Here is a 24,260-nt window from a genome sequence, read left to right as displayed (position 1 = left end):
ATACAGATGCATGAGACTGGAGTTCTGCAGAGAGGTCTAGATTTTAAGTTAAAATTTTAGATTTCCTCTTAAATTTTTACTGAGTTATCTACACACCTACGGCTTATATTGTTACTGAAATCTGAAAGAGAAGAGCTAGTCTAATGCAATGGAAAACAAATAGTAAATTACTTAAAGCCATCAGATTCAATTACTCTGTTTTCAAATACTAATATTTATCATCAACTATTACTGCATTTAATCAAACATTAACTTTAAAGTAGCGTTACAAACAGAATACTTGATACATTACAACACACCTCTATTCTATCTTTAGTTAAGTAGAAAAACAATTAGAGAAAAAAAATTAAGAAAAATTTACCTTCATAGAAAAAGAAATTTTAGAATTGGCTAAATAGTAGAATTTCCTAATTATTAAAATCCCTCAGCCACTAAGTTTAAACACAGACCACTTGAAAGTAAGACACAGTTTCAAACTATTCTAACACAAAGCAAGAAATATGACTGATTTGGGGGTTTGGAGAAAGTTTTAAGACAAAAGGTGGCATGTGAGGTAGGATTTCACCAATTGGAAAGATTCTAGAAGAGGGGGTAATGTGATCTAACTTAAGTGTGATTATAGTTTATAATTCATATTGGCAATAACAAACAGAAAGTCTGTACAATAGCCTGGGGACAGTCTGTGTCAGAGGGATAGCTTGTCAGGCAATGGAAAGCTATAAAGGTGTCAGAATTAAGATGCTCAAAAGTATGTTTTATCAAGTCCAGTTTGGTAACTGCACAAGAGGAAAAGGGACTACATCTTATACCACTTGATTTGTTCAGGAAAGAAGGGGCAAGATGGTAGCAACAGGGAATAAGTAAAGTTTTATATAATAGATCTATTTTGGTGAGAGATGATCTTGGTCAACTTGACTTTTTATGTCTGACCTTTATGTAGGCAGATGTCCCCTAAGATTCCCGGCCCCTGTACACACACTTTCTTCCTGTTTTTCAAACAAACAGTGATATAGGTGCTGATGTGATGAAATTTTGTAGCTGTAATTAAGAATCCAAATCAGTTTACTTTAAAATAGGGAGATTATCCAGTGGGCCTGATTTTATAACATGAGTCCTATAAAAGAAGAGACTTTTCTTTGGCTAGTTAAAAAAGAGGAAGTAAGATATCTAGCACGAGATAGATTAAATGTATAAACATTTCTCTACTGCTGGCTTTGAAAAAGGAGGGGGCCACATGATAAAGAATTCAGAACATCTCTCGGTCCTACAATTGTAAGAAACCAAATTCTGCCACAGCCATGTGATCTTGGAAGAGGACTTGAGCTCCACATGATAGTACAGCTGACTGACACGTTGATTTAAGCTTGTGAGACTCTGAAGAGAGAATCCAGGCACAGCAAGGTTTAGAACCTATGGAACAGTGTGTGAATAAATGGATGCTATTTTAAGGGATTAAGTGATAACTTGTGACACAACAAAGTAAAATTAATACAACTTCTCTCTACAAAATGGCCAATCTCTACTTACTTAACCTCTGTTTAAATATATAGAGCAATGGGAAACGCAAAATCTTGGGGCTTTATTTCAAAATTTATTTCCAGATAGCTCTCTTAGTTCACACAGCCTTCATTATTTTGAACTGATATCTACTTTCCTATAAATCCCAGATCTACACTGAAAACCCACCTCAAATGGGTCTAAACCTATTTTCATCTCCACTTCGCGCTAACATTTACACCAAAGACCTAGAAAGGTTTTGATTCTGCATTCATATCAATAAAAAAAGATTGAGCAATTATTCCAAAATGTGTTTATTTATATATTATATATGTACATGCAAATGTCCATCTACATTAGATTGTGTCTCTGAAGGTTTAGATTCATACTTGCAACAAAGTAGGCATTTAATAAATATTTTTTGAATGTATGAGCAAATTAATAAGAGTGTATAACAGGAATTTGATTTAGAAAATGGTCAGGAAAGGCTAGTCTGATAAATTATAATTTAACCAGCGACCTGACAGATAACATATAGCTTCCCAGGTATAAGACACCAGGCTATGTTAAGACTTTGAGTGAGAAGAGTGTGGCACATTGGAAACATTTAAAGAAGGACTCTGGGTCCACAAGAGATGGATAGGAAGATAGAAAGTTGGAGATGTAGGCCAAAATCAGACAATGTTGAGCCTTCTAGATTAGATTAAAGATTTTTAGTTTTATCCTAAGTGCAGTGGGGATACTTCAGACGTTTTTGATTGACTTTTCATTTGCATTAAAACCGTAGCCTCTGCTCTTTCCCCATGAGAGCTAGGGAGTATGGTCTAGACATTTTCCTTTCTGTCAAATCTACCACCAACCACCTTGTCTATGTTTCAATTTCCTTTACCTAGGGTTTCCTAAGCAACTAGGGATGGGAAAAGAAAGGTGTGCATTAGCCATGCAATGAACTGGAGAAGAGGAGGTAACCCTTTCCCCATTTCAGCAGGAGGGATGACTCCTTGCAGGTGCCTATGGTTCTATGAAGAACTTCCCCTCTGCCTCCAATGTTCAGATTTTAGAAAAGTAGACTTAAATGGCAAACTTTTCTGCACAGTAAAAAAATTTTCAGCAGGTTAATATTGGTCTACAGATTCTAGTATTCTCCAAATAAGTGCTACAGAGAAGAAAAAAATCTAAACAGGATAGTACTTTAACTTGACAAAGAAACAAGGTCCATGCTAGAGTTATTTTTATCCTGGCTAAAGCAAGAGTAATAACAATGGCCGTTGCCTTCCATGTGACAGGTACAGTGATGGGTCTTGTACAGACACCCATCTGACACATATGGTCACCCATGAGTATTAACTATGTGATTAAAGCTTCATTCAAACAGTCCCTTGGTTTTCACGTGGTACAAAGTTTTATCCACATTTTTCAATCAAATGTATTTAAAAGGATGAACCAGAAATAAAACTAATATGAAGCCAAATATAAAACTCAGAGATAATTTATTTTTAAAGAAGGCTATCTCAGAAGCACTCATAAATGACCAGCAGTAACCCTCATTTATATCCAGTATCTTCTCTTTTGATGAGCTGTGTGTTGAACTAGACTATTTCAAGGCAACTGTCCTATTGAATTACAGATACAAAAAGGATTACACTCACTTTAGCGTGGAGAATCAGATTTCCATTCTTTAAGAATGACTAAAAACTTCAAACTTTTTCTATCCACAGATGGTATTAATTTGAACACATCATTCCATGCTTCCTGGAGTAATCACACAGCTTGCTTAGATTTTCTAAACATGACTGAACTGTGATGAAGCGATCAACATTTACTGCCAAGGTATTCTGTAAATTACGTTTTTATTCATAAATTATTCTTATCGGTGAAATACTTTCATCATGGTTAAAATGAAAGTCTGTAGACCTATATAAGTGAAATTTGTAACAGATTTAAATGTATGTCCGTTTTAGTGATTAGTTAGTAGATTCCACTTAGAGGATGAAAATGAGTGTAAAATATAATTATTCTCTAAACTTCTGAATATCAATTATTAGAAGTTGCCAAGTTTCATGATAGGATTCTGACGGTAATTTTGTTGACTTCTCACTGACCTGGTTAAGTATATGAACAGGGAAGACCAAGTTTCCTTAATTCTTTATTTATCACAATATATCTTCATCTTCAAGCACAGATGTACTCTCTTTTAAGCAAAGAGATGTTTGAAAATTTATACTTATAAGTTATATTTATAAAACTTATAAAAGTATCAACACCATCTGTCTTAGTTTATTAAGAATATTTTTGTCTCTACTAATTTTTAAATAATCTATAATCCTTTTAGAAACACAAGGTATAAATATATGATTCGAGCATACACAAATAAATGTACAGTTTACTAATGCTAACACAGTTTGGATCAACATAAAAATAGAAATCCCTGCAAAGTTGAGTGCAAAGAAAATTTCATCAAACCCAATATAAATTTTGCATTAACTTGAATTTAATCAATAGCGTTTTTTGGACACTCACATTGAGTGGCATGAGCAATTATATGTCTCAGGGTATCAGCTCTTTTTCATACATACATGCAAAGTAATTTAGCTAATCGCAACCAGCATAAACAGGTGACAGGGAAAGGAAAGGCCCAATGGAAAGAGAAGATCTGGGAGCTATAATTTGAAGGAACAATTTAGGATTAGTAGCGATGTGGAAGAAGCAATGTTTAAATAGATTGAGTATGAGGAGACATATATAAGTGGCAACAAATGTTTGTCAAGGGCTGGAAAGTACACTATACTGGAAAAAAGAAGTCTAAGGAAGTAGTAAGAAAACAGGTTGGTGGGGCATCAAGTGTAGTGTTACTGAAAGGCACTGAAAGTTTGAGAGATGAGTTTAGATGACTGCTTTAGGCAATAGCGAACAACCAAAAGACATTAACTGGTAAAGTATAAACTTAAAGAAAAGAGTGAGCCTCCATATAGGTAGTCATTAGAAAAACAAAAACTTGATAGAAACTGGTTAGATAATGTATATATGCAGTACAATATAAGTGACAAGGAATGATTAGATATAGAGCTAAAAGAAAAGGTAAGAGAATATTGCAGAATATGATGATTTAATGGTCAGAGAAGAAAATGAGTACAACAAATGGAATGAACCCAGGAGTTAGGTTAACAGATAAAATATACACTGTTATTTCCTAGAAGTAAGTTATGGTTTGGCTCTGAGTGTTATAGCAAATAATACAAAAACAAAAAATCGAGATTATAAATCTCTGTGACCATAAAGACAAATTAAAATTATCAAGAAAAATGCAATAATCTCTGGTACTGAGATAATAGGTATATTTCTCCCCCCAAATTCACAAGTAGGGTACCATGTAAATTAATGAACAAAGTCCTCAACAACAATCCTACATAGTAAATAATAAAAATGTTTAACTTTCCTCTTTCTTATAATAGTGTGGGTAGGCAGAATAATTATCATTATTTTGATAATTGTATAAATACAATTTTTGTAAATTGTACAAAATGTATAAATACATTTTTGTAAATTTTGACTATTTCTCCAGAGGTTCTAATTATTTCATTCAGGTACACTTCTCTTGGACAGTCTGGCTTAATCCAGAGATAGATTTTGGAGTAGCTGGAACAGAATTTACCAAAATATGCTACATAAACATTATAGGTGATGCTACAAAGCTGAGAATACGGATTGATACACTCTTATTAGTATGACAAATTAAATCATCTTAAAACATTCCATTGCATGAAAGAGAATTAAGAAAGTATATATAAGCATGACTAAGATTTCCTAAATTTTTTTTAAAATATGTTTATCCCAATGAATGTATATATGGACAACTGGGGACCCAAAATTCTATGGACAACAGCTATAATAATAGTTTTAAACCAAATATTATTGAACACAGAACTTATTTATAACAATATCACAGCAAAACTTCTGGGGAAAAGCTTTTTTTTTTTTTTTTTTTTTTTTTTTTAAGAACAATACAAGGAAAGCGGATTGTACATCTCTTATTTGGAGGCAAAATGAGTTGATATGTTTTATAAAGTCATTAGCTTGCTAGCTCATTATACCAAGTAATATCATGAGAATGTCTATTAAAAATGACAGGTTTGATTTGAAATAATTCATCTGAAGCAGTTGTTAGTGTAGTAATTATATAGCAGAGTTAATTGTCTATTAAGATCACTCCTTTAACACCTGGAATCTAAATTGAAACATTGACACTGATAAGGAAATGGGAAAGACATACTGGTTTGTAGGGATTCACTTGAGGACGGCTATGAGTAAATACAATGTTAGTTTCATATTTTGTCAGCATGGATAAATAGAGATGTCTTGGGAGGAGAAGCTTAGGTTACCATAAGAGGTCAGGAAAAAAAATTGAGATAAATATGTATATATAAGTTTTGAAATCATGAGAGTAAAGAACATTTAAGAAAACTATTTAGAGTATCAGAACAACAGATGACAAAGAATGAAGTCTCTGTCAACTCAGTAGTTAATAGGCAATAAAGTAGAATAGGAAAAAGAGATCATAAAAAAAAGCAAGTAAGCCAATATGCTTGGTACACATTGATACTCAAGAAATGTGATATATAGATGATGTATTGCAGAATCGTACACCTGAAACCTATGCAACTTTACTAACAATTGTCACCCCAATAAACTTTAATTTAAAAACAAGAATGCTTGTTTAACAAATAAGTGAATAAGTGAACAAACTAATGGATGGATGCATAGATGCATGGACTCATGAACAAATTTCAAGAAGTGTCATCAATGCTGTCACCAATGTTGATTGGTGAACAAGAGTCACCAGTGCTGACTGAAATCAAATGCCACTTGAAATCATTCCTCTTTTCTAAGGACTGTGGCTGTACAGAAAACCTTGATAGATTAAAATATATAAGGTCCTGGATCTAAAATTCGGGGAAAGCTCTATAAGAGAGAAAGAAGAATTTGGATTTCTCAGGAATTCACAGGGAGAGAGAAGGAGAGGGAGAGAAAGAGAATAAATAGAGAGATGGAAGGTGAAATATCAAGAGTTGAGAAAGGATGAAATAAGATTGGGAAATCTGTGAAATAAAGTATAGAAAAATCTCAAAATATTTTTAAGAACAAAAATGTCTACTGTTTAAAGTCATTGCAATGTAAATCCCCCTTCTATGTACTTACCACAAGATATTCAGTAAGGCTATTTTATACATAAAAGTGTTCAATCTAACTAGAATTGCCAAAATCATGCAAAAAACAATTCTGCAGAAGCTGCCAAAAATTTATGTCAAATATTCCAGTGCTGAAACAATAAATTTGGGGTATCCATTCTTATATTGCCAGAATAGTTATGTCAGACTAATTCTCCTGCAGGTGACAACTATGAACTCTAGGGTGGGGGGGGGCAACAACTTTTGGCTTGAAGTGTCAGAGAATGTGATGGGAAAGGAGGGAGCAATAGTGAGGTTAAACCCAAATTCTGGGTTGAACATCCCCTGAAATCCTGAGCTAATTTCTTTATTGTACATGTATAAATGACGTGACAAGGAACAAAGTAGAAAGCAACAGATGAAAAACTGAGTAGAAAATTTAGTTGTAAAATAAAATAATAAAGTTAATCTAAAAAGAAAGAAAGAAAGAAAGAAAGAAAGAAATTTTAGTTGTTTCCCAATACAGGGGCAACACAACTTAAAATTTGAGTCCCAGTAAATTAAGGGGTTGAAAAGAACAGCTCAGGCCTCATTCAAATCTCAAAAGGGCCATACATTTACTTTACTCTGTGTCCCAGGATTAAAGAATTCTCTCTGTAAATAAAGCTGAAACCAAAATCACACATTTATAAAATTGCCATTCAGTAATTTAATGGCCTGTTAGAATAAAAGCCACACTCTTCAGAAGAAGATAACAAAACTCAGAGTTTCTGCAAAACAGCTCCAACAATGTCCAATATGAGTTTAAAAATTACTGGGCAGGTAGAAAAATTACAAATGACAGAAAAGTGAGACTTATGGTGAAGAAGAAAAAGTGTTCAATAGAAAAATATCACAGGATAACTCATATGTAGGAATTAACAGAAAAAAAATTAAAGTAGCTATTATAAATATTTTATCTAACAATGAAAAACATGGTCATAATTAGAAAGCAAATGGGCAGTTTCAGCAGAGAGATGGACATAATGAAAGGGAACTAAATGAAAATTCTAGAATTTAAAAGTCTAAAATCTGAAATGAGAAATTCATTGGACTTGTTTAACACCAGATTAAAGATGACAATATAGAATCACTCAACTTAATGACACAGAACTCCAATCTGAAGAACAAAGAAAAAAAAATGAAAAAAAATAATAAAGCCTCAGTCACTTAAGGGATCGTTATCAAGAGGTATGTCATTAGAGTCCCATAAGAATAGGATAAAAGTGGGCAGAAAAAATATTTGAAAAAATAATGGCCAAAAATTTCTCAAATTTACCAATACCAAAAGCTAAATGAACCCATAGCAAAATAAATGAAACAAAAAACATACTAGCCATATCATAATCAAACTGTTTAAAAGTAAATACAAAGAAAAAAACTTGAAAAGTGCTAGAAGTAATAACATATTTCACACACAAGAACTAATGAAATAAATGACAGCTGACATCTCATCAGAAACAATGATTACTAGAAGACAAAAGAATGAAAAATATTCAAGTGAAAAATATTGGTGTTTGAGGGGTGGGGAACTATCAACCCAGAATTTTATATCCAGAGAAAAAATTCTTCCAAAGTAGAAGCAAAATATATCTATTTTTCAAATAAGTAAAATCTGAGAGAATGTCATACTAGCATACCTATACTAGAAGAAATTCTAAGTTCTTCAGCTGAAAGGGAATCAACTCATAACTCTGGAATAAATAAAGAACACCAAAAATGGTAATTAAATGAGAAAGACATGTGGCCTTTTCTTCATTTATTTAAATGTCTACTGGCTCTGTAAGTAAAAATAACACAATAAATTGTGGGGTTACAATGTACATAGATGTAAATTATTTAAAATATATAGATGTCAAATGTATGACAACAACAGCACAAAGTATCACAAAATATATGCAACTGTTCTTTTGCAAGTTCATATACTTTATGTGAAGTTGTGTGACATTAATTTAAGTAGATGTGATAAACTAAGGAATCATATTGTAATCCCCTGAGCAACTGCTAAAATAATAAGATAAGGAAGTATAGATAAAAATCCAACAGAGGAATTAAAATAGAAAGCTAAAACTATTCAAATAACCTACAGAAAGTCAAGATAGAGAACAAAGTAACTACAAAAGAGGTAGGACAAATAGAAAACAAACAGCAAACAGGAGAACTAAACTCAACTAAACTAATAATGACTTTAAATATAAATAGATTAAATGCTGCATTTAAAAGGCAGAGATTGTCAGACAGACAAAAATAAAAGACCCAATTATATGCTGTTTATAACTTTGCTGTCTATCTGACACAGTTTAAATATGACAGAAATAATTTAAAAGAACAGAAAAAGACATACATGCAACTAGTAAACTAAAGTGTGTGTCCATATTAAATCAGACAAAAGAATCTTTCATATAAGGACTATTCCTGAAGATAAAAGAAACAGTTTATAATGATTAAAGGGTGAGTTAGGAAGTTATACCATAAATATGTTTAATGAGAAAAACTTTTAAATGCATGAGCCAAATGCGAAGAAATAGACAAATCCACAATCATTGTTAGATATTTTAACATTCCCTTTCCAATAATTGATAGAATAATTAGGTTGAAAAGTGGTAAGAATATAGATTTGCAACATTAACAACCACATTGACCTAATACAAAGAACATTATGGACAACAACTGAAGAGTATATATTATTTTCAAGTGCATGGAAGAACATTCAACAAGATAATTCATATGCTGAGCCATAGAAAAACATCTCAACAAATTTTTGAAACTTAAGTCCTACAGATAGTAAGCCCTATGATAATAATGGGAACAAATTAATGATATGAGGGTGTCTACAAAAGTCCCAGTATTTAGAAATTAAACATATTTTAAAATAATCACGACTCAAAGAAGAAATTGCAAGGAAATTAGAAAATATTTTTATCTGAAAGTAAAAAATCAAAATTTGTAGCATATCATTATTAGAAGGAGCTTTATGAGTATAAATGGTAATATCTGAAAAGAAGAATATTTTAAAATCTTTATGATAAGTGAAATAAGCCAGACACAGAAAGATGTCTGCATGATATCACTTATTTGTCAAATCTAAAAAAGTTGAACTCATAGAAACAGTAAAATGGTGGTTGCCAGAGAAGGGGAAAGTGGAAATAGTGGGATGTTGGTCAAAGGGTAGAAACTTGCAGTTATGTAAGTTTTGGATAATGCACAGCATGTAGACTATGGTTAATACTGACGCATCACATGCTTGAAATTTGCTAAGAAAGTAGATCTTAAACGTTCTCACCACACATGCACAAAAAGATAAATATATTAAGTGATGGGCAGGTTAATTAGCTTAACTGGGGGAATCATTTCACTACATATGTCGAAACATCAAGTCGTACACCTTGAATGTATACAATGGTCACTTGTCTATCATACCTCAATGAAGCTGGGGAAAAGAGACACAAAGCAAAGACAAAAGTAATCATGATCTATATTTTCAACATAAGAAGACAAAAAGAAGAACACATTAAAACCAAAATATACAAGAGGATGAGGGTATGATGGGGAGTGGGGTGGAGAACTGACTCTGGGTGGTGAACACACAATGTGATATATAGATGATGTATTACAGAATTGTACGCCTGAAACCTATGTAACTTTACCAACCATTGTCACCCAAATAAACTTTAATTTAAAAACAAAACAAAACAAACAACGAAAAACCCCAAAACATTTGGAAGAAAAGAAAAGATAAAGATCAGGAGTCAATGAACTGGAAAACCGATAAACAACAAAACATTAACAAATTAAAAAGTTGGTTCTTTGGAAAAATTAACAAAACTCATAAACACTTATCAAGCCATGTATAAAATGATAATGCATCTGTCCAATGTGGTCCATTCCAGGAATGTAAATTTCATTTAACATTCAAAAATAAATCATGCAATTTACAAGGGTAACAGTAAAAAAGTATGTGATCATGGACATCCGACAGTAAACATGGTACAAAGTGATGAAGGACGGATGCTTCTCCTCAAGATTAGGAACAATGCAAGAATGTCTGCTTTACCACATCTATTTAATACAGTATCACAGAGTCTAGCCAGTGAAATAAGGGAAGGGAAAAAAAGTCAGAGAGTTTAGAAAGAAAAAAATAAAAATGAATTTAGTTGTAGATGAAATGATATTTTTAATGTAGAAAATTCTAAAGGATCATATTTTTAAAAAAACACTTTTAGGAATAATAAGTGAATTTAGCAATTGTAGGATACAATATCAATATACAAAATCAATGGTATTTCTACAGTCTATATCAAACTACTGGTAACTAAAGTTAAAATAACTCAATTTCGGATAACATAAAAAATTAAATACCTAGGAATAATAAAAGACATGAGAAACTCATCTGCTGAAAAATTCAAAGCATTGATGAAGGAAATTTGAGCTTATAAATAGGGGAACAAACCATATTTATGGATCAGATAACTTAATATTGTTAAGATATCAATTCTCCCCAAATGCATGTATAGATTCAATGCAATTCCAATGAAAATGCCACAGGGTTGTTGTTTTTTAAAGAAAAATTACAAGATGATTCAAATTATAAAATTTATAAGGAAGTGCAAAGAAACAAAATAGCCAAAACAATTTTGAAAATGAAAACGTTTTTAGAACTTAAACACTATCTGATTTCAAGATTTGTTGTAAAGCTATAGCGATCAACACAGCATAGTATTGTTAAAAAGGCAGACAAGTCAATGGGATAGAATATATTCAGCAAAGTGTGTAGATATATTGCTTCCTTGTCTCCCATGTGCGTATGTCACAGGCCCATATTCATGTGACATATCGGCAAACAAAGATGGCAGCTAAGCAACAAAAGTGATAATGCTGAAAGCAAAATTTGAATCAAACATAATAAACATAAACAGAGTTTTAGAACAAATAGCTAAACATGGGAATGTTGACATTGCTGCCATGTAAGTAACTTTAGATATGCAGCCAGAGGAACTTAGTGAAAACAAACTTATGGACATAAATGAGAAAAGTGGTTGCGATGAAAAGGATGAAGGATGATGTCACAGGAGAAGTAATATCAACAAAAAACTTCACATTAAGGGAACTCTTGGAGAACAGTATAAAGAAATGATGTTATATTTCACAACAGTGAAAGTGCAAAGGATAAAATGTTGGAAACTAATCCAATGTCTGAAAGGAGTATAAAAATTTGCCAAGTCATAGAAAAGATGCTCTCTCTGTATTGTAACCTAAACAATGAGAAAACTTAAGCAAACACTAGATAATTTTTTTTACAAAGAAATCAGAAAGTTTCCTGATATTGCTAATGTTTTACATAACAGTGTGTGAACTAAATATTGCTTTTATTATTTTTTCATTTTTCTATATATTTATAACTGATAGTAAAATAAATTTTTAATGTACTGACCAAACATTTTGATGATCATGGAACAATCATAAATTTCCCCATGATTGTGAAAATTGTTTTGCACAGATTCAGCTTTATAGTTCATGGTCCCACACTAAAATGTAAAGCAAAGAATGCCTGTATATGAATTGTCAATAACTATGTTAAAGGGTTTAATATCATGAATCATTACAGAAATGACAATTAAACTTATAATAGAATTGAAATTCTTTTACACCAACCAGAATGTCTAAAATTAAAAATGACACAAATTCTGCTAATACTGAGAAGGAATTACAACTCTCATACATTGTTGTTGGGTATGTATTTAACATAGTACAACCACTTTAGAAAACTGTCAGTTTCTTGAATAGTTAAACAGACTACAACCCAGCAAGTCCACAAAAAAGATTTACACAAAAATATCTATAGCAATTTTATTCATAACACTTAATTTGGAACAATCTGCACGTTCATCAAAAGAAGACAGACACACAAATAATGGGATATCCATATGATGAAAAATGACTCAACAACAAAAAGAATAAATTACTGAAACCCTCACCAACATGAGTTTCACAATTATGTTGAAAGAAATATACCAGACATAAAAGAGTACATATAGCTTAAGAACAAGTGAAACTAATCTATGTTGATAAAAATCAGGACAGTGATTGCTTTGGGGAGTGTGTGTCCGTCCGAGGGAACTTTGTATGGGACATGGAAAAGTTCTGTATGTTGCTGAGCGCTGATTATATGTGTGTATACATTTGTAAAAACTCACTGAACTGTACAATCAAGTTCTGTGCATTTCACTGTATATGAAATAATTTCCCATAAATCAAAAACATAAAAAGAAAAAAAAATGCTTTCCTTAAATATGTAGCAGTAATATTCAAAGTCAGTCACATATTACATTTATACAAAAATTTAAAATACTAGACAGTCATACTTTCTAGCTGATAGAAAAAACAATCATGAGCTTTAATGTATTTCTCATATATCCATACTAGAAAAGAAGCCTTACAGATTAGTCCAAATACATCTACAGTTACTTTCAACTATCTTTTGGTAACTGTTTAATTTGCAGGCAAAGTTCCTAATAGTACATCTGAGAATAGCATTCAATCCAGCTTTTAGGGACATGTTGCATATAGTTAACGATTTCTCTGTGATAACATCGTAAGTAAAAAGTTAGTTTTAAATTTCAAGTCTAAACTTTAAAAATGTCAGAACTCTCATACATAACAAATATTAATGTAGTTGCATTTTAAAAATTGCAAACAGACCTTTTTAAAAAAAAATCCTATAAGCAGGCTAACTTAATTAGTAACTGATTTCAGAAAATTGGGCTACTGATTTTTAATACATCCTTTAACTAGTATAGATTTTGTTACTGCGATCTATGTGAAAAAATATTATCTAACTTGTAAATTTTTTAAAATAATAATTCTTCATAATAAGGTATCCAGGCACAGAACTAGTAGATGATTTTCTTCAAGGCTGCAGTGAATAATAGGTCATGAAATTTCAAATCACAATTATGACATTAATATATTAATAAATGTTACTTCTTTATTTGAATTTTGAAAGTGTTTAATCATATAATGGCTGCTATTTATGTATGTTTTATATTTATAAAATAGCTTCCTCCCCAAAAGTTGTTTTGTGGTATACCATCAAACTTGTAATATTTGAAAATCACTATGTTTTGACTTTAATAATAATTTGCACAATCTTCTATTTGTTAAAATCATTTTCTTTATATTCATATTGCATTGATTTTTAAACTGAGTCTAAATATAATATTATTAATAAAATGTTAAAATTCATTTATTCATCATTTGAGTTTTTATACCATTAGTAAACATTTTCCCCGGAAGTTTATAATCTCATAGAAACAACACACAATCCTGAAGCTAGCAAATAATATATTACCAGAAAGAAATAAAGAAAAAGAGAGAGAGAGAGAGAGAGAGAGAGAGAGAGAGAGAGAGAGACAGAGACAGAGAGAGAGAGAGAGACAGAGAGAGAGACAGAGACAGAGACAGAGAGACAGAAAGAGAGAAAGAAAGAAAAAGGAGAGAAAGAAAGAAAGAGAATGGAGAGAGAAAGAAAGGGAGAAAGGCAGAAATGAAGGAAGTGGGCTTTTGCATGCACACACACATGCTTAATTTACTTAAAAAGGGAAGTAAAAGAGAATAAGAAAAATGGGGTGAAATGGGGGAGGAGGTTGATATGTAAAGGCTGTTATGAAAAGTATCAGTTACAGCTGCATAGGACAGAAATGGAAAACAGTGTAATAGGATATGCCTCAGTTCCTAAATAAGTTAATAAAAATGCTGCTTGAAGAACAGCTGGCTTTAGCTGGAGCTGGGATGAAGAAAAGAGTCGATGCCTGGAGTCTGCTTAATGAAAGGTATTAGAGCATCAATGGAGTCAAGGAGAGTTATGCAGAGTAACTCAAATTCATTTTTTGCAAAAGCAATTAAATTTAAAGGACTTTTAAATTTATAATTTGATACCTAAGACAATTTCATAATAGCAGACATTACACCTTTGGAACTGATCCAGGATAAAAAATGTGATATGTGTCTAGGACCTTTAAAAATTTCTCCGAATATATTTTGCTTCAGTATTTTACAGATCTTATTATGTTAACTCGTAGTATTTTTAATGTTATAGGTTAAGCACATATTTGTTAATAGAAATTTCATTTTTCTGAATTTGAAATCCATATTTGGACAAAAGTATGCATATGCTTATATCATAAATCTATCTGTAAAAATGAATGACGAAATTTGTATAATGACCTTGAATTTCCCCACTCCACAATGACCCATAATGGAAGAAAGCTATTCTGATTCCAATGAACACAAATGATTTGTTGAATTTCTAAGGTAAGAGAGTCATCACAAGATATTAGCAAGAGTTCTGAATTAGTAAGAGTTCTGCTAAAATTAGTTACAGCACACTAAGTAGACGACCCTCTTTGTTTCATTTCTCATGAAGCAAAATGAAATGACTGGATGGGGTAATCACTGTGATCCAATCAAGATATAAAATTATATAATTCTAAATTTTAAAAGCACAAGAAGCAAATTTGTTTCATCATATTCTTCCCAGTAGTTTCTAGTATAATACTTCATATGTGTCAAATAACTTGATCTTAAATAGATGGATAAAAAGGGTTGCATGCATAGGTGGTAAATATATCCCCACGAATAGACTTCTGCTTTGAAGAATATAGAGTAGATATATTCTCCCTATTCCTCCCACTAAGTACTATAACTAAAACTGTGGACATTAAATATAAAACAAACGTAAGGAGACTCTGAAAGGTGGTGAGAAGGCAGAGCAACAAGGGACCTTAGGATTCAAGGAACAACAGAGTGGTGAGTTCCCTGGGTTTTCTTTTTGACTCATATCCCAGAAGACAGCAATCTGGAAATGCCAATCAGCTCAGACCAAAAAGCCTCCCCCCAGCCAAGCCAGTTCTCTCTACCTAAAAAAACAGTGCAGCCTACAAGATAACTTTTAGACAATAACAGTTCTACCCCAAAACCAGAGAAAAAAACTGTGATCCGACTCCCTCTCATGACAACAAGGGTTAAATAGGGAACCTTACCTGCAGCCCTCACTAGGCAGTAATGCCAATCATCCTTGATAGGGGGAGGTCAGAGAAGGCCAAATAGGGAGCCGAGACTGTCACCCTTTCCAGAGGTAACCAGACCCTTCCATCCTGTCTGTGGAGAACATGTAAGGGGCAGTAACGAGTCCAGGGCCAGGAGGTCTCCTCAGTGGAGTCCTAGTGGGCAGCACGCTTTCCCACGGGCACCCAGATTCCTCCCCTTTGTTGTTAACAGGGACGGTGGGGACCGCAGATTTCTACCTCCATGTGCCAATGATGGAGAGGTGCCCTCCCTTTCCCTACCAGAGTGGTACTCAAGGAAACCATTACAGATTTAATATCCTTAATAATTATAGGGCTATTCAAATTATCTGTTTCATATTAGGTAAGCTGTGGTAGTTGTGCTTTTTGGAAGAATGAGTTCATTTCACCTAAGGTGTGAAATTTATGCGTGTAAAATCGTTAGTATTATTCCCTTATTATCCTTTTGAGGTCTGGAGTGTAGTGGTTTCATTCCTAAATATTGGTAATTTGTCTTCTCTCTCTCTCTCTTTTTTTTTTTTTTTGATTGTCAGGCTTGCTAGAGATTTGTTAATTTTATCTTTTCAATAACCAGCTCTTTGCTTCACTGATTTTTCCTGTTTTCTGTTTTCAATTTCATTGATTTCTGCTCTTATTTTTATTATCTTCTTCCTTCAGCATGCTTTTGGCTTATTTTCCTTTTTTTTTTTCTAGATTCTAGTGGAGGGGAGCATGAAATGATTGATATGAAGTGTTTCCTCGTTTCCAATGCATGCATTAAATGCTGTAAATTTCCCTCTCTTCACTACTTTAACTGTATTCCATACATTTTCACATACAGAGGGTGCCAAAACAATGTATACACATTTTAAGAAAGAAAAAAACTGTATTAAAATTGTAATACTCAATATATACCGATTACAAAAGATGAATGCAAGTCATTTGTATACATTTTTTTGACACTCCGGTATTTCACTTTTATCTCATATTAGTTCAATACATTTTAGTTTACTATATTTCTTTATTTCTTTGGAAACTTCCTTTCTGACAAATGTGTTATCACTCTTTGCAACTGGTTTGATACCACATTTCAGGTCCAACTTTGCATCCTGGGTATACTTAAACATAATTTTCAAACTCTGCAAATAGAGATCTCTAGTCCCAGAGAGTTTACTAGAGAAGTCTATCAAGTGTTTAAAGAAGAACTAATACCAATTATCTACAATCTCTTCCAAAAATTAGAAGAGATTTATATTATGAAGTTAGTTTTACCCTGATAAAGAAACAAGACAAAGATAGTGAAAAATGAATCCACAAAACTATAGACCAATATCCCCCATGAGCATAGATGCAAAAATCATTAAAAATATTAGTAAACAGAAATGAGTAACATATAAAAAGAAGTATACTATGGTCAAGTCGGATGATTCTAGAGACCAAAGAATTGTTTAATGTTAGAAAACCAAGCAATATAATCTACCATGTTAACAAGCTAAAGAAGAAAATCACAGGAACATATCAATCAATGCAAAAACAAACAAACAAACAAACATTTTTATATAACATTGAAATGACAAAATTATAGAAAATATAGAACAGATCAGTGGTTGTCAGAGGGTTAAAATGCTGGGAGGTGCAAGAAGGGTGGGCAGGAATTGGATGTGGCCATAACAAGGAAACAAGGGATTATTCCATGGAAATGTTCTCTATTTTGATTGCACTGATATAAACATGGTGGCTGTGATATTGTACTACAGTTTTAGAAGATATTACCATTGGAGGAAATTGGATAAAGAGAACACAGGATTTCTCTATATTATTTCTTACAACTGCACGTGAATCTACAACTATCTCAAAATAAAATGTTTCGTTCGGAAAAAAAAATAATCCAGAAGACATGCCTTTCTTAGATATTTTACCACATAAATGTCTAAACATAATTTTGTGATTGAAAGTTTCTACTTAAACACATGCATAGTGTTTACTTTGTGCTTATCATTCTTCTAGGCCTATACGTTGATTTTTTTCATTTATTAATTCTTTCATAATATATTTATTGAGTATCACTGTATGCCAGACACATTTCTGCGTACTGGCAATAGGTGTGAACTACACAAAGAAAAATTTCTGTCCTCATGGAGCATGTATTGTCATGAGGACAGATCCCTAGACAATGACACACATAGAGAAAAGCAGAGCAGGGAAGGGTTTAGGAAACTCTAGCTGGGAGAAGGTTCAATCATAAATAAGTCAGATCTTCTTTGAAGAGGTGGCATTGAAGGATATATTTCAAAAGATGAAGGAGAAGATACATATAACTAAGGAAAGAGAATGCTGAGTTGCAAAAAGACCTATGAGCCATTGAAAGGACTGTGGCATTTGTTCTTTGTGACTTGCGAGGCTCAGTAAATATGTAATGAACAAATCCCTCTCCATCTAAAGAGAATACTACAGTGTTTTAAGAAAATAGCCCAAAATAATAAACTTATTTTAGAGTTTCTTATGTTGTTTCTTACTCTAAATTTAGTAGGTTAAACAATTTTCTTTTTTTTTTTTTTAATTAAAGTTTATCGGGATGACAACCAAAGGGTGAACAATTTTCCATGCTATTATATTCAAACTTCTGCCACAGTTATGTTAAACTAAGAGCAGAGAAAGGTCCATTTCAGTTATTCAAACTTCCCTCCTACACTCTTTCCAACACAATGCCCTCTGCGCTAGTCAGACTTCCATCTCAACTTGAGCCCTTGTATTACATTCCTTCATTCCACAGTGTGTTTTCTCTTGCTGTTTCTTTGAATTCCTATTCAATCCCCTCTATCTCTAATCTCACTATTTTCATATAGTGATGGTTCCACAGGGTGGCTTACCCTGAGTGTGTTAGCACACCCATAATCGTCAGATCTCCCTAACCAACCTCCTTAGAATCCCCGCCACCTAAGATAGCTCAAATAAAAGTAAGAATACCTTTGATATGCACAGTTGACATTTTCTCATAGCATACTGAGGAACAAAAACAACAACAAAAAGACTTAGCAAACTTGGCTATTTTATTGATCTATATCAGGCAATCTAACTAAACATGAATTGTATCTGCCTATGAAACTCAAGGTTCAAGACCATATCGTCCTCTTCCAATTAGGTTACTGAGTTTAAACTTTTCCTATAAAGCTATCAATGAGGTCTGTACTTAATTGCTTTGTATTTATTGGATATTACAATAATGGTAGAGTTACTCGGTCATGCAGAGCAGAGATCACCAATGCCATTCATTCAGGAGTCAAACGTGGGTCTTGAACCCCAAATACAGAGCCTGCACCTAGTAAGCTTACATGAGAATATGTGGTTCAAATGTCCTCTACACTACAAGTTTAAAAGATACTGCTCATCTGATGTTCACTCTTAAGAAAAAGATTAATTTTAAAACTGAAGTCTGTGTGAAAGATATTTTATAAAATACTTGAATTTCAATTACAGTAGCAATGCTAATAGCTATTGCTTTGTGATCTGTGACAGGCAACTCTAATGTCTTTTGTGCTTTCAGTAGTTACTGACTGGTAAGTAGAATGTGTCAATTCATTTGCTTAAGAATAAACAGGATCATGCAATTTGCCTGCATGTTTGACTTCTTATCTAGACTGAGAAGATGGGTGAGGAAAGCAATGTCAGTGGGAGTCAGAGAAAAGAAAAAGTGAACTTTTAAATGAGTGAATTAATTTGCAACCCTGAGAAACACTTTCACCACCTACACTCAATGTCTTAAATGCTACTACAGAACAGCATGAATTCTTAGAGTTCCAAAACACAGGGATCCAAATAAAGTGCATAACAAATGCACTTCTTAAACAGTTCTTAGGGGAATGGTGGTCAAGGCTCTGTAGAAGAGGACTGAGAATCTATTAAACAATAGAGATATTTGAAAGAACCAAGAGTAGAAGGGAGAAAAAAAAGAAACAGGGAAATTGAACACATCCCCACTCAATCATGCTGTGCCATTAATATAATTGCAAATTCAGTGGACTTGCAGTGGGTCCCTACGGGTACCTGATATCTCCCATTGACAAAAAGCTAATAAAGAAATCAATGCAGAAAAGAACACTCCTAAAAACTACAACTGCATATTTTACTTCCCCTCAGTGAGGTTTTGGGCATCTGAAGGATGTAGCTTATTTTCCTGTGTGTCTAAATTACTGAACTTGGAAGAGCTTTGAATAAATCCAAACTGTAAAAGTATCTTCCAAAAAAAAAAAAGAAGTTTTCAAAACTCAATATTAAATCACTACATTTGCCAAGATTTGAAAATAACGTATATAAGTGCATGCACTTTGAACTAACTTGAGATTCTGAAAGTTGTCTTACAGGCACATGAACTTGCTATAAAATATTTTACACATGATATATTTTGACATTAAATGCTGTTAAAAGTACCAAGTTTGGGGGACTTCATCTATATTTTCTCTATACCAACATGCTTGACTGTGACAAGGGAACCCGTTTAGACACCAAACACTAATCTTCTCATAAATTCAATCATCATGACGCATGTTTAACTGCACTCAGATATGACCAAGTTTACACTGAGAAAAACACCCAATAATCCCTAGAAGGAATGTTAAGATCAGACACTAGGTAGTGAGAGAGTGAGCCAAATTTGATTTTACTTTATGTCAAAAATACGCACAGAGTCAGTGACTCAGAGCTGCCTATACACTGTGACTAATCTGGGACCGCCATAAATTACTAGTTTGCAACAGCTATAAAACTGTTTCCATTCTGAACAATGACTCTCCAGTTCTTCCTGACGCGTATCTCATCAACAAACAATTCATGTGAACCCAGATAAAGGCAATTATTTATCTAATAAGTATTGTAATCATAAATATAATGACTTACTAGACCTGAAACTTAATTATAAAGATGGAAAAATTATTTAAATATTTTGGGAGCAGCAATTAATACCCATGTTTTATATGAATGACTCTCCCTAATTGAAAAAGAAACATATTTGCCTGGGAAAAAATATCTATACTTTAATCTAGTGGAAATACTATATCGTAATGGAGTAAAAACAAAACAAAAAAAAACCCTCCTGAAAAATCATGAATTTCATAGGAAAACAATTCATTTCTTTCTTCTATAAACATTTGAGTGGCTACAATTCCCAAGGCTTTCTGCTAGGAACTGTGAGTAAAACGAAGACAAATAAGATACAGTCCCCACAAGCAAAGAATCTACAGTGGAATAGAGCGGTTCTCAAATGTCAGCACTGTATTACCCACATATCGTTGTTTCAATGAAGATCTGTGAATCATAATTTCCAAATTCTGATTCCATAGTTCTGGAGTAGGAGCTCAGGGGTGCACATTCTGATGTCGGGAGCCAGAAGTTCAAACTTTGAGAAACATTTGTCCTATAGTACTGAGTGCACAGTACATTGTACAATATGTCTAATAGCGGCCTAATTCACTGATTTAGAATCCCTTCAACCTCCACTCGTGTGGTCTTTTAATCCTGAGTTAAGATCCAATTCAAATCCTTAATTAAAGAATTTTTTTGTTTTTTTACAAACACCTGAACCTTCAGTTCAGGTGGCTCTACATCAAGTAAATATTACACTTTGATTATGTGTCTCAGTTCTACTGACTGAACTTCGCTTTGTTCCTGTGACTACACAGTCATCTTGAGTACCAGTGGACTCAATAATAATGAGTAGTTGCTTACCTTGTTTTTAGAGTCCTGAACCTCTCATTTATCTTAGAATATTGTCCTAGCTTTTTCCCCCAGTTCTCTAAGACTCAGCTCCTGTCCAATGATCAAGACCATTTTACCTGGTGCTAGACCACCCTGATGCAGACCACCTGCCTGGATTTGAACATAATTCCTTCTCCCTCAGTCTGCATAGCAATGATCTTCTGCCCACCCACTGGGGAAACACCTGTCACCCCTTTCTGGACCTCTCTGACACTGTTTGCCTGTCCTCACTGCCACATATCACCTGCCATCAAAATTCCTGGGTAAGCTACTCCAGTACTTCTCAAAATGTCAGATCACCTGGAGAGATGCTTAAAAGTATAGAACAGGTTGTTGGGCTTCACCTCTTGAGGGCTTGATTCAGCAAGTCTGGGGTGAATTCCAGAAATCTGTAGCTTTAAAACTTGGCATATTATTGAAGACTTAAAAAAGCAAAAACCTCACACATTTAAGCTGGGCTTTTAATAATGAATACAAATTTTTGTGACAGAGAGAGTACAGCTACAGGAAGCAAAGCAATCTGATAGTGAAAAAGTGTTGCATATGTTTAAAGAGAATCTAATCAATTATTAGCCCATAGCAGGTGCTTACTAATTATTTTTAATTGAATACATGAAATCTAATGTGCTGAATAAATGGAAGTGTGGCTAGAGACATCAGCTATATGAAGAGATACAGAGGAGGGACTTAAGAATGGAAAGCTAGTCAGAAACCAGATTCTAATCGCTGATGATTTCTGGGATATATTTTCTAGACAATGAGAATAAGTAAAACATTTGGAGCATTCTGAGCCATCTCCTACATCTCCTTTCATTATCACCCCTATATAACATAAATTCCCTATATAACATTTTGAATATGTGTTTTGTTTGTTTGTTTTTAACAGGACTTTATTGAACAGAGTGTTTTTTCCCAGGAACCACCAGCTCCAAGTCAAGTTGTTGTCCTTTCAATCTTAGTTGTGGAGGGCGCAGCTCAGCTCCAAGTCCAGTTGCTGTTTTTTCGTTTGTTTGTTTGTTTGTTTTCAATTTAGTTGCAGGGGGCACAGCCCACCATCCCTTACTCTTGTGGGAGTCGAACCGGCAACCTTGTTTTTCAGAGTCTGCGGTCTAACCAACTGAGCTATCCAGCTGTCCCCCCCGTTTTGAATATGTTTGAGGTTGATATACGGTGTTTCCCCGAAAATAAGACCTAGCCAGACAATCAGCTCAAATGCGTCTTTTGGAGCAAAAATTAATATAAGACCCGGTCTCATTTTACTATAATATAAGACCAGATCTTTAATATGATACAATATGATATGATACGACATGACATGACATGACATGACATAATATAGTATAATATAATATAATACCGGGTCTTGTATTACTTTTTGCTCCAAAAGACATATGAGAGCTGATTGTCTGGCTAGGTCTTATTTTCGGGGAAACATGGTACCAACCTGGTCCTCAGTTTAAATTTTCTAACAATGTGGACGCATTGAGCTGATTGTCTGGCTAGGTCTTATTTTCGGGGAAACACCGTATATCAACCTCAAACATATTCAAAACGGGGGGGACAGCTGGATAGCTCAGTTGGTTAGACCGTATGTGCATGTGTACCTGTAGTCATGCATGAGTGCATGAGAGAGAGAAAAGATAAAATCCAGGAGAAAATAGATTGAATCAATGAAATAATGTTCTAGAGGAGACATGGGATTGAAACAAAAATGAGCAGCTAGATTCCTGAAAACAGAAAGGCAATAACATTGCTAAGAGAGGATATCTGGAGAGCATAAATAAAGATATGGACAAAGTCTGAAGGAGTGCAAATCCATGTCTTTGATATTATGAGTAAAATGCATGACAACAATAAAATGGGTGATAGTGGGAGTAGACCATGTTCAGAATGAGAGCAGAATTTTCTTACGGAGAACTGGTAGAGTATAAACGAGGGATATATAGCAGACTGGAGCAGCTGGGAGAGTTAGAGAAGGTTAATTTATAGCCGAACAAGTAGAACCATTTCTACTTTTTTCTAGCCCTATTCGTCAGCCAGTATCTGGTGAAAACAAACAGTAGAATCCTCTCAGAGTTGGGACTTTCCTGGAAGATGAGTCACAATTACTTGGTTTGAGATTTAGGGATCAAGAGAAAGATGTTAAAATGCATCGATCCCAGTGGAATAGGGGAAACACTGGAGTCTGAAGAAAGGTTGCATTGGAAGAATGAGAAGAAAAGAATACCGACTGGAATGCTGAAATGAGGGAGAAAGCATGCCGTGTTGCAAAGTTCTGTGCTTTACAGTCTCAAGGGTACAAAAGTGGAGTAAAATTGGGTGATTCCAATTTCAAAAGGAGAAAAGGGTTAAAAAATGTTTCCAAGATAGAGGCTCTGGATGAGCCAGAGAAAAACAATTATGCCAGTGCCCACAAGGCCCATTAGGGAGGACCGCAAGGAAAGCTGTGTTATCAGGAAGGAATTAGGTTTTCATTTATATGAGAAGGTACTCTATTGGAGACGGTAGACGATGAAGGAGATTGTGACATAGGATGGACCACTGCTACAGAGAGTGAGAGTTTTCTGCTTTGTAGATCAGGGCTCAGTGACCTGGATATTTTTATTCAAATCATATAAAAGGTAAAGCCTGATACATAGGGAAGAAATAGATGCCAGTGAGTCTGACACCGCCACTATAGAATTTAGGGAAGCATCTAGAATTCGGTAAGATCAATTAAGAAAAAAAGAGAGAGCGATGGAGAAGT

General features: G+C 33.7%; 1 protein-coding gene across 1 annotated transcript in view; it reads right to left on the bottom strand.

Moving 5' to 3' along the window:
- Positions 1-24,260, bottom strand: part of PTPRQ (protein tyrosine phosphatase receptor type Q) — a 196,965-nt gene that overhangs the window by 91,388 nt on the left and 81,317 nt on the right. The window lies entirely within an intron of this gene.

This window comes from Rhinolophus ferrumequinum, chromosome 10 (assembly GCF_004115265.2).
Source record: "Rhinolophus ferrumequinum isolate MPI-CBG mRhiFer1 chromosome 10, mRhiFer1_v1.p, whole genome shotgun sequence".
Taxonomy (NCBI): Eukaryota; Metazoa; Chordata; class Mammalia; order Chiroptera; family Rhinolophidae; genus Rhinolophus; species Rhinolophus ferrumequinum.
This window is presented reverse-complemented; position numbering and strand designations above follow the sequence as displayed.